Source organism: Pristiophorus japonicus, chromosome 12 (assembly GCF_044704955.1).
Source record: "Pristiophorus japonicus isolate sPriJap1 chromosome 12, sPriJap1.hap1, whole genome shotgun sequence".
Taxonomy (NCBI): domain Eukaryota; kingdom Metazoa; phylum Chordata; class Chondrichthyes; family Pristiophoridae; genus Pristiophorus; species Pristiophorus japonicus.
The window spans coordinates 178377206-178393044 of NC_091988.1; the positions used below are offsets into that span (position 1 = coordinate 178377206).

At 43.3% G+C, this 15839-nt stretch overlaps 1 protein-coding gene across 3 annotated transcripts in view; it reads right to left on the reverse strand.

The window, feature by feature from the left end:
- Positions 1-15839, reverse strand: part of ptprt (protein tyrosine phosphatase receptor type T) — a 1564838-nt gene that overhangs the window by 77398 nt on the left and 1471601 nt on the right. The gene's annotated exons all lie outside the window — the stretch shown is intronic.

The window sequence follows — 15839 nt, forward strand, 5'->3', positions numbered from 1 at the left end:
GACGTGGATTAAAATATGTAAAATGATTTTTCAAAAAGTTCATTTTTTTATTGTACATGTTTCATCATAGAATCATAGAATGGTTACAGCACAGAGGAGACCATTCGGTCCATTGAGCCTGTACCGAAGGGACTTTTAATTAAATGTGAAAATGGGAACATTTATTTTTATTCCAGTTGTATGAGTTATTTAATTATTTGGGGATTCCATTCGTAAATGGAATCCTTCTTCCTGATTGGAGAACATAGCTCATGTGATCCCAAGGACACTTCCGAACCATCTGTGTCCCTGGGATACGTGGGCTTTTATGCAGGCTCAAAGCCTGGGAGACTGAATTTAAGCGCACATTTTATTTATCGGGTCGGAGGCGTACTCTGGAGGTTCACCTCCGACCTCAAATTCCAGCCCATTCCAGCTCATATGCGTGTTCCCGGCAAAATCATTGCTCTAAAAGGAGTCCCACAAGGGAACCACCTCATAGAATTAGTAGAGTTAGGAAATCTTCTTATAAGAAAGATAGACTTGGGTGAGAAACGAATGAAAGTCAGCTATTGTGTTTGTCATTAAGTTAATCATGTTTGTCACATTTTGCATTTTGAATTACCTTGGCCTTTTACTTTGTGGTGACAGCAAGAACAGGCTCTATTGTAAGAACATAAGAAATAGGAGCAGGAGTAGGCCATTCGGTCCTTCGAGCCTGCTCTGCAATTCAATAAGATCATGGCTGAACTTCTACCTCATCTGCACCTTCCACACTATCCCTATATCCATTGATTCCCTTAGTATCCAAAAATCTATCGATCTCTGTCTTGAATATACTCAATGACTAAGCATTTACAGCTGTCTGGGGTAGAGAATTACAAAGATTCACAACCCTTTGAGTGAAGAAATTTCTCCTCATCTCAGTCCTAAAAATAATTATTTCCGGACTGTTTTTTGTGTTTTCTATCATGAAGACAGATACAAAGTATTTGTTTAATGTCTCTGACATTTCCTTATTCCCCATTATAATTTCTCCTAATTCTAGACTCCCCAGCCAGGGGAAACATCCTCTCAGCATCTACCCTGTCAAGATCTTTAAGAATTTTAGATGTTTCAATGTGATCACATTCTTCTAAACTCTGGGGAAGATAGCCTAGTCTACTCAATCTCTCCTCATAGGATAATCTCCTCATCCCAGGAATCAATCTAGTGAACCTTCGTTGCACTCCCTCTAAGGCAAGTATATCCTTCCTGTGGTGTCCCTGCACCTTACTACAAATTCACATGAGGCATGTACTGCAGACACAGTCACTACGTGACCTTAACCTTTATTCCCAGGATGAAGGAGTGCTGACCCTGGTTGGGACCTCTCCTTTTATACCTGTAAACCCAGGTGAGGAGTGTCTCCCACAAGTTCACCCCCTGTGGTCAGGGTGTGCATTTCTAGGGCATAAGTACAGTGTACAGGAGTTGCATGAAGGTTACAGTTACATGAAGGTTACCATTGCATGATGGTTACATACATGACATCACCTCCCCCTTACATCTTTTTGTGTCAAAGGTTAAGTCTTTCAGGTGGTTGACGCTCTCTTGTGGAGCGCCGCAGTTGTGGCTCTGGTGGCTGAGCCTTGGCATGTGCCTCTGTCACCTGAGGTGATTCCGGCCTGTCCGGGCTGGCCGCAGGGACTGTGCATGCTGTGGACTGTCCTTGTTGCTTGTCCACTGGCAGTGGTGTGGGTGGCATCTCATGCCCTTCTTCAGGTTCCTCCGTGTCTATGCTGAACCTTTTCTTTACCTGGTCCAAGTGTTTGCGGCATATCTGCCCATTGTTTAATCTGACCACTATGACCCTATTCTCTTCTTTGCCAATTACTGTGCCCTCAAGCCACTTGGGTCCCAAAGCATAGTTAAGAACAAATACCGGGTCATCTATTTCTATACACCTCCCCCTTGAGTTTCGATCATGGAACTCTGTTCGGGACTGGCGCTTGCCCTCAACAATGTCTGCCAGGGCTGGGTGAATGAGGGACAGCCGCGTTTTAAGCGTGCATTTCATGAGGAGTTCCGCTGGTGGGACTCCCGTGAGGGAGTGCGGGCGGGACCTGTAAGTCAGCTGGAGGCGCGATAGGCGGTACTGAAGGGAGGTTCCTTGGATGCGTAGCATGCCCTGTTTTATGACTTGGACCGCACGTTCCACCTGGCCATTGGAAGCCGGCTTGAACGGCGCTGTCCGGATGTGTTTGATACCATTGCCCAATATAAACTCCTGGAATTCATGGCTGGTGAAACACGGGCCATTGTCGCTGACCAGGATGTCCGGCAAGCCGTGGGTCGCGAAAACCGTACGCAGACTCTCCACAGTGATAGATATTGTGCACGAGTTTAACATGATGCACTCGAGTATGCATCCATTTCGAATATGCATCGACAACGATCAGGAACATTTTCCCCATGAACGGGCCCGCATAGTCTACGTGACCATGGCCTGGTGGGCCAGGGCCACGGGTTGAGTGGGGCCTCCCTGGGGGCATTGCCCAGCTGGGCACACGTCATGCACCTGCGAACCCAGTGTTCCAGGTCTGAGTCAATCTCCGGCCACCACGCATGTGACCGGGCAATGACCTTCATTAACATGATGCCCGGGTGCTCGCTGTGGCGTTCCCTGATGAACGCTTCCCTTCCTTTCTGGGGCATGACTACCCAGCTGCTCCATAGCAGGCAGTTGGCTTGGATGGAGAGCTCATCCATCCGTCTCTGAAATGGTCTGACCTCCTCGGGGCACGTCCCGTGTGCGGGCGCCCAATCCCCAGTCAGAACACATTTCTTTATCATGGATAGGAGGGGATCTCTGTTGGTCCAGAGTTTGATCTGGTGGGCTGTGATGGGGGAGCCTGCGGTGTCAAAAACTTCAACGGCCATGACCATCTCAGCGCTTTGCTCCGACGCCCCCTCAGTGGTGGCCAGTGGGAGCCTGCTGAGCGCGTCAGCGCAATTTTCGGTGCCTGGCCGGTGCTGTATGGTGTAGTCATATGCAGCCAGCATGAGAGCCCATCGCTGTATGCGAGCTGACGCATTGGCATTGACAGCCTTGCTGTCGGACAACAGGGATGTTAACGGCTTGTGTTCCGTTTCTAGCTCGAACCGTCTACCGAAAAGGTACTTGTGCATCTTTTTTACACCGTGAACACAAGTGACCATGCCGTATCCACGCTCTGCCTGGGAGAGTGACCTGGAGGCATAAGCCACCGGTTGGAGTCGGCCGTCATCATTACCCTGCTGCAACGCAAAACCAACCCCGTAGGATGATGCATCGGACGTTAAAATCAGTCTTTTACAGGGGTCATACAAAGTCAACAGTTTGTTAGAACACAGCAGATTCCTCGCCTTATTGAAAGCCCGTTCTTGACAGTCCCCCCAAAACCATTCACAACCTTTACGCAGGAGCATGTGTAACGGCTCCAACAATGTGCTTAAGTTCGGCAGAAAGTTCCCGAAATAGTTCAAAAGTCCCAGGAATGATCGCCTCCGTTTTTGATTCAGTGGGCCGGATCCCGCCTGCGGCAACCCTCCTGTCCAAAAACGCGACCTCTGGGGCCAAAAACACACACTTGGCCTTTTTCAGCCGCAAGCCTACACGGTCCAGTCAGCGTAGCACCTCCTCCAGGTTATGGAGGTGTTCCTCGGTGTCTCGACCTGTTATTAGGATGTCATCTTGGAATACGATTGTTCCAGGAATGGATTTGAGCAAGCATTCCATGTTTCTCTGAAAGATAGCTGCCGCCGAACGAATGCCAAATGGACACCTGTTGTAGATAAATAATCCCTTGTGCGTCGTGATGGTGGTCAGAAGCTTGGATTCTTCAGCCAGTTCCTGAGTCATGTCGGCCGAAGTGAGGTCCAGCTTCGTGAACAGCTTGCCACCTGCCAGCATGACAAAAAGATCCTCCGCTCTCGGGAGCGGGTATTGGTCTTGCAGCGACACTCGGTTGATGGTGGCTTTGTAGTCGCCAGAAATCCTGACCGAGCCATCTTTAAGGACAGAAACGATAGGACTTGCCCAGCCGCTGAATTCAACGGGCGAAATTATGCCCTCTCTGAGCAGCCTGTCCAGTTCACTTTCAATTTTCTCACGCATCACATACGGCACTGCTCTGGCTTTGTGGTGCACTGGTCTGGCGTCCGGAGTGATGCGTATCACTACTTTGGTGCCCTTGAACGTTCCGACACCGGGTTGAAACAGCGACCCGAATTTTTGTAGGACCTGTGAGCATGAACTTCGCTCCACAGATGAAATGGTGTGCACATCCCCCCATTTCCAATTCATCTCGGCTAGCCAACTCCTCCCCAAGAACGCGGGGCCATTTCCCGGGACGATCCAGAGTAGCAGCCGGTTCTGTGATCCATTATGTGTTACCACCAAGTTTGCTCTGCCTAGCACTGGGATGATCTCTTTGGTGTACGTCCGTAACTGCGTGTCAATGCGTTCCAATTTGGGCCTGCTAGCTTTGTGTAGCCATAGTCTCTCAAATTGTTGGGCGCTCACAAGCGACTGGCTAGCTCCCGTATCCAGCTCCATGTGCACCGGGATGCCATTCAATAAAACTTTCATCATCTTGGGTGGCGTTTTAGTGTATGAGCTGTGGACGTCAGCCACATGAACCCGCTGAACTTCAGCATCCATGGCTTTTCCCCAGGCATCATCCTACATTACAGACCCTCGTCTGGTTCCTCTGTCTCGCAGATTAGCCTCGCTACAGCCTTTTTGCACATCCTGGCCAAGTGTCCACTGACGTTACAAATCCTACAGGTATATTGCTGAAACCAGCAGCTTTTCGCAGTATGTCTACCCCCCGCACCTCCAGCATGAGCTGAGATTGTTGTTAACAAAAGGACTGTTACCAGGCATTCCTCTCTGATTGCCTGTTTGGTTGTTTCTAAGCACTCTGATGGTGGGTGTTAATGGTCCCATTGCGGGACGCATTGTTCCTCGTGATGGCGTGAATTGCTGATCCCCTTTCCATTGTCCCTGTTGTGGGCCCACCCTAGAGTCTGTTGCTGCCTGGGTGGTTTTGAAATGCCCTTGCCTGCCTGCAGGGTCCCGAGCCGTGTTCACCATGTTAACTCCCTGGTCCATCGCCATGTTGGGACCAGGGATGCGCGCCTAAATTAGCTTGGTCTCCTCTTCCCCTGCCATGAAGGTCTGAGCTATCAATGCCGCCCCTTCTAAAGTCAAATCCTTGGTCTCTATGTGCTTTCTGAAAATCCCGGCATGATTAATGCCCTCAATGAAGAAATCCCTTAACATCTCCCCCCTGCAGGCGTCTGTGAACTTAGAGACTGGCCAAGCGGCGCAGGTCCGCAACGAAGTCCGAGATGTTTTGTCCCTCCCAATGCCGGTGTGTGTAGAACCAGTGCCGGGCCATGTGTACGCTACTCGCCGGCTTGAGATGCTCACTGATCAGCTGGCTGAGCTCTTCAAAGGACTTGTCCACTGGCTTTTGGGGTGCGAGCAGGTCTTTCATCAGCGCATACATCTGTGTCCCGCAGCTGGTCAGTAGATGCGCCCTCCGCTTGTCAGCCGCTGCCGCTCCCAGCCAGTCCTTCGTGACAAAGCTCTGCTGGAGTCTCTCCACGAAGTCGTCCCAGTCTTCACCCACACAGTAACGTTCCTCTGTGTTACCGGTGGCCATCCTCGTGGTTCGGTGATTCCCGTTTCTCGTCGCCAAATGTGGTGTCCCTGCACCTTACTACAAATTCACACGAGGCATGTACTGCAGACACAGTCACTATGTGACCTTAACCTTTATTCCCAGGACCAAGGAGTGCTGACCCTGGGTGGGACCTCCCCTTTTATACCTGTAAACCCAGGTGAGGAGTGTCTCTCACAAGTTCACCCCCTGTGGTCAGGGTGTGCATTTTTAGGGTATAAGTACAGTGTACAGGAGTTGCATGAAGGTTACAGTTACATGAAGGTTACCATTGCATGATGGTTACATACATGACACTTCCTTGTAAGGAAACCAAAATAGTACCTACAAGTCCAGATGTGGTCTCACCAAGGCCCTATATAATTGTAGTAAGACTTCCCTAATCTTATACTCCAATCCCTGTGTAAAAAACGCCAACATACCATTTGTTTTCCTAATTGCTTGCTGTACAGATTCTTGTTGACTCTGACCAATTACATTATGATTTTCTTAGTGCCCGATTTCCACATCCTAATAATAGATTCTAGCATTTTCCCTGCTAATGATGTCAGGCTAATTGGTATTGTTCCCTATTTTCTCTCTTCCTCCTTTCTTGAATAGTGGGGTTACGTTTGCTGCCTTCTAATCCACAAGATCTGTTCCAGATTCTAGGCAATTCTGGAAGATCAAAACCAATGCATCCACTATATCTGTAGCCACTTCTTTTAAAACCCAAGAATATAGGCCATCAGTTCCAGGGGATTTATCGACTTTTAATTATATTAATTTTTCCAGTTCTATTTCTTTATTAATACTAATTTCTTTAAGTTCCTCATTCTTTCTAGACCCTTGTTTCCCCACTATTTTCGGACTGATTTTTGTGTCTTCTACCATGAAGACAGATACACAGTATTTGTTTAATGTCTCTGACATTTCCTTATTCCTCATTATAATTTCTCCCATCTCTGCCTCTAAGGGACCCACATTTACTTTTGCTAATTATTTCCTTTTTACATACTTTTAAAATCTGTCTTTATGTCTCTTGCTACTTTACTTCCATATTCTCATCTCTTTCTTTGGTCCTCCTTTGCTGAATTCTAAAATAACCCCAATCCTCAGGCTTACTACTCTTTTTGGCATTATTATAAACCTCTTCCTTTAATCTAAGACTATCTTGAACTTCCCCTTTTAGCCACGGTTGGACCACTTTTCCTGTGTGTTTTTTATTCCTTAGGGGAATGTATATTCGTTGCGAATTATGAATTAATTCTTTAAATGTTTGTCATTACTTACCGACCATCATATCTTGTAATCTACATTTGCCAACTCATCCCTTAGACCTATATAGTTTGCTTTGTTCAGATTTAAGGCCCTAGTTTCAGACTTAACTAAGTCACTCTAAATCTCAATATAAAATTCTATCATATTATGACCACCGCACCCCAGAGGCTCCTTTACTACAAGGTTATTAATTAACTCTTTCTCTGCATAATACTCGATGTAAAGTAACCTGTTCTCTAGTTGGTTCCTTGACATACTGATCTAGAAAACTATCTTAAATACATTCCATGAACTCGTCCTCCAGACTATTACTGCAAATTTGGTTTGCTCAGTCTAAATGAAGATTAAAGTCCCCCATGATTACTGTATTTTCCTTGTTAAGAACATAAGAACATAAGAATTAGGCCATCTAGCCCCTCGAGCCTGCTCCGCCATTCAATAAGATCATGGCTGATCTGGTCGTGGACTCAGCTCCACTTACCCGTCCTCTCCCCGTAACCCTTAATTCCCTTATTGGTTAAAAATCTATCTATCTTTGACTTGAAAACATTCAATGAGCTAGCCTCAACTGCTTCCTTGTGCAGAGAATTCCACAGATTCACAACCCTCTGGGAGAAGAAATTCTTTCTCAACTCGGTTTTAAATTAGCTCCTCCGTATTTTGAGGCTGTGCCCCCTAGTTCTAGTCTCCCCTACCAATGGAAACAACCTCTCTGCCTCTATCTTGTCTATCCCTTTCATGATTTTAAATGTTTCTATAAGATCACCCCTCATCCTTCTGAACTCCAAGGAGTAAAGACCCAGTCTACTCAATCTATCATCATAAGGTAACCCCCTCATTTCTGGAATCAGCCTAGTGAATCATCTCTGTACCCCTTCCAAAGCTAGTATATCCTTCCTTAAGTAAGGTGACCAAAACTGCATGCAGTATTCCAGGTGCGGCCTTACGAATACCTTATACAGTTGCAGCAAGACCTCCCTGCTTTTGTACTCCATCCCTCTCGCAATGAAGGCCAACATTCCATTTGCCTTCCTGATTACCTGCTGCACCTGCAAACTAACCTTTTGGGATTCATGCACAAGGACCCCCAGGTCCCTCTGCACCACAGCATGTTGTAATTTCTCCCCATTCAAATAATATTCCCTTTTACTGTTTTTTTCCCAAGGTGGATGACCTCACACTTTCCGACATTGTATTCCATCTGCCAAACCTTAGCCCATTTGCTTAACCTATCCAAATCTCCTTGCAGCCTCTCTGAGTCCTCTACACAACCCGCTTTCCCACTAATCTTAGTGTCATCTGCAAATTTTGTTGCACTACACTCTGTCCCCTCTTCTAGGTCATCTATGTATATTGTAAACAGTTGTGGTCCCAGCACTGATCCCTGTGGCACACCACTAACCACTGATTTCCAACCGGAAAAGGACCCATTTATCCTGACTCTCTGCCTTCTGTTCGCCAGCCAATTCTCTATCCATGCTAATACATTTCCTCTGACTCCGCGTAACTTTATTTTCTGCAGTAACCTTTTGTGTGGCATCTTATCGAATGCCTTTTGGAAATCTAAATACACCACATCCATCGGTACACCTCTATCCACCATGTTCGTTATATCCTCAAAGAATTCCAGTAAGTTAGTTAAACATGATTTCCCTTTCATGAATCCTAATTTCATAAATGCACCTCTAATTTCCTGATTTATACTCTTCCTGACACTGCCACAATTGTTAAAGGGCCCATAAACTACTCCCATCAGTGTTTTCTGCCCCTTGTTGTTTCTTAGCTCTACCCCCCCAAACTGATTGTATATCTTGATTTTCTAAGCTAAGTTCCTTTCTCTCTAGTCTTTATCCCATCCTTCATCAAGGCTAACCCCCTCCTTTTCCATTTTGCCTGTCTCTTCTAAAAGTCAAGTATCTTGGAATATTTAGTTCCCAACCTAGGCTACTTTGCAACCAGGTGTCTGCAATGGCTATTAGATCAAACCCATTTATTTCTATCTCTGCCATTAATTAATCTATTTTGTTATGAAGGCTTCACGCATTCCGATATAGTGCCTTTAACTTTAACATTTTTCTATTTTTCCCTGATGTCACCTTAGTCTCTAATGCCCTTTTACCTTTGGTAAGCTCTTATTTTTTTACCCAAATGGCTACTCTGTTTTTCAGCACTGCATTGCTCACTAATGGATTGAACACAGATGTTAATCAAGGCTAATTAGATGGCAACAGTGAAACATATTTCAATGATTTATCGAAACGTAAGATTATGAGGGGGCTTGACAGGGTGCAGAGAGGATGTTTCCACTGATGGGGGAGACTAGAACTAGCGGCATAATCTTAGAATAAGGGGCCACCCATTTAAAACTGAGATGAGGAGGAATTTTTTCTCTGAGGGTTGTAAATCTGTGGAATTCGCTGCCTCAGAGAGCTGTGGAAGCTGAGTCATTGAATAAATTTAAGATAGAGATAGACAGTTTCTCAACCGATAAGGGAATAAGGGGTTATGGGGAGTGGGCAGTGAAATGGACCTGAGTCCATGATCGGATCAACCATGATCATATTAAATGGCGGAGCAGGCTTGAGGGAAAAATGGCCTACTCCTGTTTCTATTTTTATGTTCTTGAGAAATGACTTCGGACCTTTGATTCCAGTGAACACACCACAAACCTCTAAGGAATTGTGGACACTGGAATCTTCAATATACACTTACAACAAGCAGGAGGCACAAAGTCAGTTAATTATCCATTAATGCCTTTTCAGCCAATTGAATTTTGTGTTTTGGTCCAAATGTGTAATGAAGCATTTTATTTTAGTATAAAACTGTTGCATAATTCTCAAATGACAACTGCCCTAACAGTTAAGGTGCCAGCCAAGCTGAAGAGGCTTTGTTTTACCTAGACTCAGCTTACTTTAAATTAAAATTAATTTATTACAGAGCCCATCAAGGAACCTTACAATGTATTCTTACAATCATACCAATGTAATCTGCATTCACTTTCACTCAAGAGAAAGATCAGTTAAGAAACATGGTCCCTATCGTAAGTGAAATATGATTATATTACTGACTGTTTTTGTTGATTGATTAAAATGTTTAGTTTAGTTTTGTAGATTTATTTTCGAAATGCAAAAAACCAAAAAAAATCACAAAGTGTTTGGATATTACAGCGACAAGTGTACCTTCAAGCTCGGTGACATTTCCAGCTACACAGTTTGAAGATATTGGTGCACAATTTACAGACAATATTATCAAATATACATATATAATAAATCAAACTATGTCACACAAGTTCAAAACATCAGTGCATTAAGTGACTAGATACTGAAAAACACCTGGATTGAAATGATTTGTGAAAAAGCTACACTGACTAATTAATCAAAGCTGCCATAGCAGATCCAAATTACATTATATATATATATGCTCTTAATCCTATCTGCATGCAGTTATAGATTTAACATATCCATTAACACTGATTATCTTTCATTCTGTTAACAATGTGCCGGTTCATAATAATGCTTCAGAATACTGATTTCAATGGAGAATTATAATACTAGGATTAGGGTAAGGATATATAAAGCAATTGTTTGCTCAGTGCCTATGTACCTCCCAGAGCACAGAATTATGTGTAAAATGGTATAGGCACAGTACATTAACAACAATTTTCAGTGAACTTTAGGGCTATTTGCAGCATATGAAGAAATCTCACTGCAACAGAGCAACCTGCAGTATTGTTTTATTTCTTTAGATCACACAATAGTCCTCTAAATTCAAGGTTTACTTCATGAAATGTTTGATTTAATGATTTTTCTTTTGAGCACAATGTAAGTGCTTCGCAAAATAATGGCACAGCTGATTGCAGTACCATGATAGCCAAATATTCTCTTCCCTACCCGATTCATTACGGTCATTACAGAAAGCTGCTGCCCTACCATTGTTGGAGGATACAGAGATATTCTTGATCAATACTGTTCTCTCAGCCAGAGTGTGCCCTGAGAGGCTATGGAGCACAGAGAAAAGGAGAAAAAGTATCACATTGGGAACTCAGTGGTGAATTAGCATTCTTTCATCTTTGGGTCATGAGTTTGAATCTCGCCCTGACTGATGACCTGGCAATCCAGTTCCCAGCAGCTGTAGCATCAGCCAAGAGCACAACACTGCCCTTAATTATCACTGAGGTGGCAGTCTCAGAGAGGCAATGTGGGAAATGGGAAATATCACTCTTCTGAGGTATTGGCCAGGCACATAGTTTTGGAACAAGAAAGAGAGGCGCGTTGTGAATCTAACTGTGTTACCTTATAGACTTTCTTATGACGTAACTTCTAGATGATCCCTCTGTTTTCAGACAAAGAAAATAACATTGGATTAAGAGGCACAGGAGACTGCCACTGGTTTAATGGAGCAGGAGACCCCCATTAAATAAAATGCAGTGGTGGGACAGGGCATTGGATATTGTAGAGGGAGAGAAGGCTTTTGAGAGGATCGTGTGGAAAATCAATGTTGGATAAAGTTGAGTGGGAGCATAGAACTGGGATTGGATAGAGTAGAGTGGCATTACATAATGTGGAGCAGACAACAGGCCCCTGGATAAAGTGGAATGGGAGAGCGGCCACTGGATACAGTTGTGTGTGAAATAGGGCACTGGATAAAGTGCAGTGAGCGATGGAGCACTGCACAAGGACATCAGTAAACCTGCAGACTGGGCAGTTAAATGGCAAATGAACTTTAACATAGATAAATGTGAGGTGATGCAATTTAGTAGGAAAAATAGAAACATCACCTACAACTTAGAAAATAAACAGAATGGGGTAGAAGTGGAAAGGGATCTAGGGGTACAGGTAAACACATCATTAAAAGAAATTTAAAATGTTGGGATTTATTTCTGGGGTATTGATGCCAAAAGTAGTGAAGCTATGTTCAACTTGTATAGGACCCTGTTCAGGCCACATTTAGACTGTGCACGGTTCTGGTCTCCAGACTATAACATTGAAGGACATCGAAGCACATCGGAGAAAGTGCAAAAAGGATAGTACCAGAACTGAGAAATTATAGCTATCAGGAAAGATTGAACGGGTTGGAGCATTCTTCTTCAGAAAAGAGAACATTTAAAGGTGACCTATAAAGATCTTTAAAATAATGAATGGGTTGGAGAGGGTAGATGTGGAGAGAATGTTTACACCTGTGGGAGAATCCAAAATTAGGGGCCATAAATACAGGATCGTTACTAATAGATCAATAGGGAAATAAGGATAAATTTATCTATTCAGAGAATGGTTAGAAGGTGAAACTCGTGACCACAGGAAGTGATTGAGGCAAATAGCTGAAATGCTTTCAAAAGGAAACTAAATGAGTACACGAGAGAAAAGGGAATAGAAACAAATGCTGAAAGGCTGAGATGAGGCAGATTAATTGGGAGGATAACCATCAGACTAGTTGGGCCAAATAGCCTGTTTCTGTATATTCCATGTAAGTGCAGTGAGAAATGGGGCACTGGATAAAGTACAAAATAGTCTACAAACATTCTCCCATTGATGGTTATTGATGTGGGAGAAGCTGGAGGACCAAGTGCAGGTTGATGAAGCACTTTAGTTTTCAAACCATTAATAGAGAATCCAAATAGATTGTAGGCTTACCACTTAGATTGAAAAGCTTTCCATCTAGTCAATACTTGATTTGTAGACCACAGGATAGAGGGACAGAAACTCAAGATAAAAAAGCCATAAGGAAAATGGCAAAAAGCATAGTTGCAATGATGCCTCCTGTTTCAATGGAGAAAGATTCGGATTGAGACTCACTGTAGACTACCCTTCCTTTCGTGTTGTTGTAGTGCTTTGAATGCAGTGGAGTGGTAGACCAGCATTGGAAAATAGAATGGGTGTTGGGTGCAACAGAAAGTGGAGGCTAGGCATTGTATTTGACGAGAATACTTGTGATTGTACTTTAGATGATATGGCTGGACTCCTGCTCTACTTTTCCAGGGTGAGACCATAGAAATACAAGTTTCAAGAAGTTACAACATGGAAACTATCCATTTGACTCAAACAGTCCAATATTAGCATTTACCCTCCACATGAGCAAATCGTTCTTCCAATCACATTTAGCCACGCTGTTGTCATGTTCTTTTAACTCCTTTTCCTTCATCCACCTATCCAATCTAGTCTTGATGTTGACATTGTTTCTGCCTCAACCAATAACCCGGTAAATGAATTCCACAGCCTCACAACCCTTTTGTGTAAAGATATTTCTCCGGCCCACTGTTCTTAATCTCTTGCATTTAAACTTTTATCTATCCCTCACTATTCAAAACATTCTGTTTTTATCTATCCTGCCTCATCCTTTATCATGTCACTGTAATCTAATCTGTTCTAACAAAAAAAGCCCCAATTTGTTATTCATATTTTATTTCCTCATACCAAGCAGCATCCCAGTGAATCTGCACTGTACCCTCACTAAAGTCTAATATCCTTCCTGGAGCACAATATGGCACTCCGTGCCCTGACTGAGGTCTTATTAAAGTTTTATAAAGGCCCATCATTACCTCATGGCTTTAATGTTCTGTACCATTTGTGATAAAACATAGATCCCATTAGCTTTTTGTTTTTCAGTCTTATCAACCTGGGTACTGGCTTTAAACCCCCGTGAACCTCTAACCCCAAGGTCTTCTGCTCTTTCACAGTACCAGCCTACTTCAACTCAAGAGTAAAATTACTGCTGTTTATTTTTTATGAAAATGCATCACCTCACACTTACTGACATTGAATTTCAGCCATAGCATTGCAGGTACAGTTAGGAAATAATTTAGAAAACTACTGAGTAATTTGACTAATTAAGGAGTTAAGTGACATTTCCCTTTTTCTTTCTTGGCTCCCAGTAGCTAAAGCTACAACAAAAGATCCTTCAATATTGTCACTGAACAGAGTACTTGCTCTGACAAGGCCAGAGTATTCTAAAGGTACACACAAATGTGTTGTTATTCATGCAAATTGAGATATCCCAATAAAAGAATTGTCACCAAGTTAGGCTGTGACTTAAATATTTTTGCAGCAAGTACAAAAAGCTAATGGGATCTATGTTTTATCACAAATGGTACAGAATATAAAAGCCATGAGGTAATGATGGGTCTTTATAAAACTTTAATAAGACCTCAGTCAGGGCACGGAGTGCCATAGTGTGCTCCAGGAAGGATATTAGGCTTTAGTGAGGGTACAGTGCAGATTCACTGGGATGCTCCACAGACTCTGTAGTTGAGCAGAAAAACAAGATAAGTACATCTGTGGACAAGACAGTCAGAAGCCAACTTTATCTTGTGTCTTGCTTGCCCTTCCCTTTGTCCAAGTGAAGGTCTAAAGGAGACTGTAAATTCAGTTAAAATACTTCAGGAAAATCTCAGAGGTATTACAGTTTATAAATCATTTAGCTGTTGAGGATCAATCAGTTTTAATACATATTTTCTACTGGGATAGAAGAAAACTGGTCCATCAATCTACATTTCGCGATCTATTTAGGTAATGGGAAAAATTGATGGTGTTTGTCAGAAGCTACTTCCACTTTAAAATAGATCAGATCTTCTGGTGAACATTTAAATGCCACATGATCTTATTCAAAAAAAACCTTTTAAAACAATTCCTGGCTCTCTCAGTTAACTCTACATTCTGCCTGATCTTCAAAAATTTCCTATCTTCCTATAAGGAATATGGACCAAGTACGGAGTTAGGTCATAGATCAGCCATAATCTCATTGAATGGCAGAGCAGGCTCAAGGGACTGAATGGTCTGCTCCTGTTCCTATGAACAATATAGTTCAGCAAATGGAGACATTAAATAATTTCATCTTTACAACATTTGTAATTGTATTAAATCATCTTAAGGCGCTTCACAATGGACCAAGTGATAGCTGGAGAAGAACTGACTGAAAGTACGGTTGAAAACATTGTTTTGAGGAGGCTTTTAAAGACAGTGGTCGATTTTGATTTTTGGGTGACCTGGAGCTCTCTGGCTGGTGAAGGAATGGGATGCAATTTTGAGGCACCAGTTTCATTTATATTGGGCAGCCTCGGCTGCCACTAAGATGAGTGCCGGGGAGGAGGGGAGTCAAGATTGCAGAAAAGAGGGTCCCAGGGCAGAGGGAGCCCAGATTATTTTTATGGTGACCAGAGGAACACTCCTGCTGCTCTAGGCCCTACAAAAATAATTTCACAGTCACGTTGCCTGGACCGCTTTGGCTTTATCACCTGCGGAAATGATTGGAGCACGCACAGGGCACGCTCTGACCATTCCAGCCTAAAGTAGCAAACAGGAATTGAAGTAGCCCTACCATCTGAAACAGGCAGGCACTTTGACCGGTCAGTCGTAGGCCCCTCTCAGAATGGCGCTGACTCTATCGTTGAGGTTAGCAAGAAGGTATGGTTACTGACCCCATTTTAAGGCAGTTACCATCCTGTTAATGCCATGTGAAACAAGTTAAAATTGACCTTTGGAAGGGAAGTTGAAGAGGTTTAGGGAAGGAGTTTCGCTTCCCAGCAAAGGGAGATTTTAACAGCAGGAAAATATTTGTTCATACTCTTGCCCAATAGGCTCTGGGTGCTTGCTTTCTGCTGGCTACTCTTACGTATCACTAGAAATAAATAAGGGACTATGGGAATGATATTTCACTTTTAAAAGGAAATCATCCAATGGTAACGACAGTAGCAGCGCCCAACTTAAAGAAGAAAACATTCACTTTATAAACATAGGCGTCAAACCCAAACATTACATAAAAAGGTTCTTTACTCTATCTGATCAAATAACTTTTCCACATGAACAGGAACTGTACTGCAGAGATCTCCCTTTTGTCTGCTAGCAATTAAGTTTGTACATGTGGTTGGAGGTCAGTACATCTAACGCAAGCTAACCT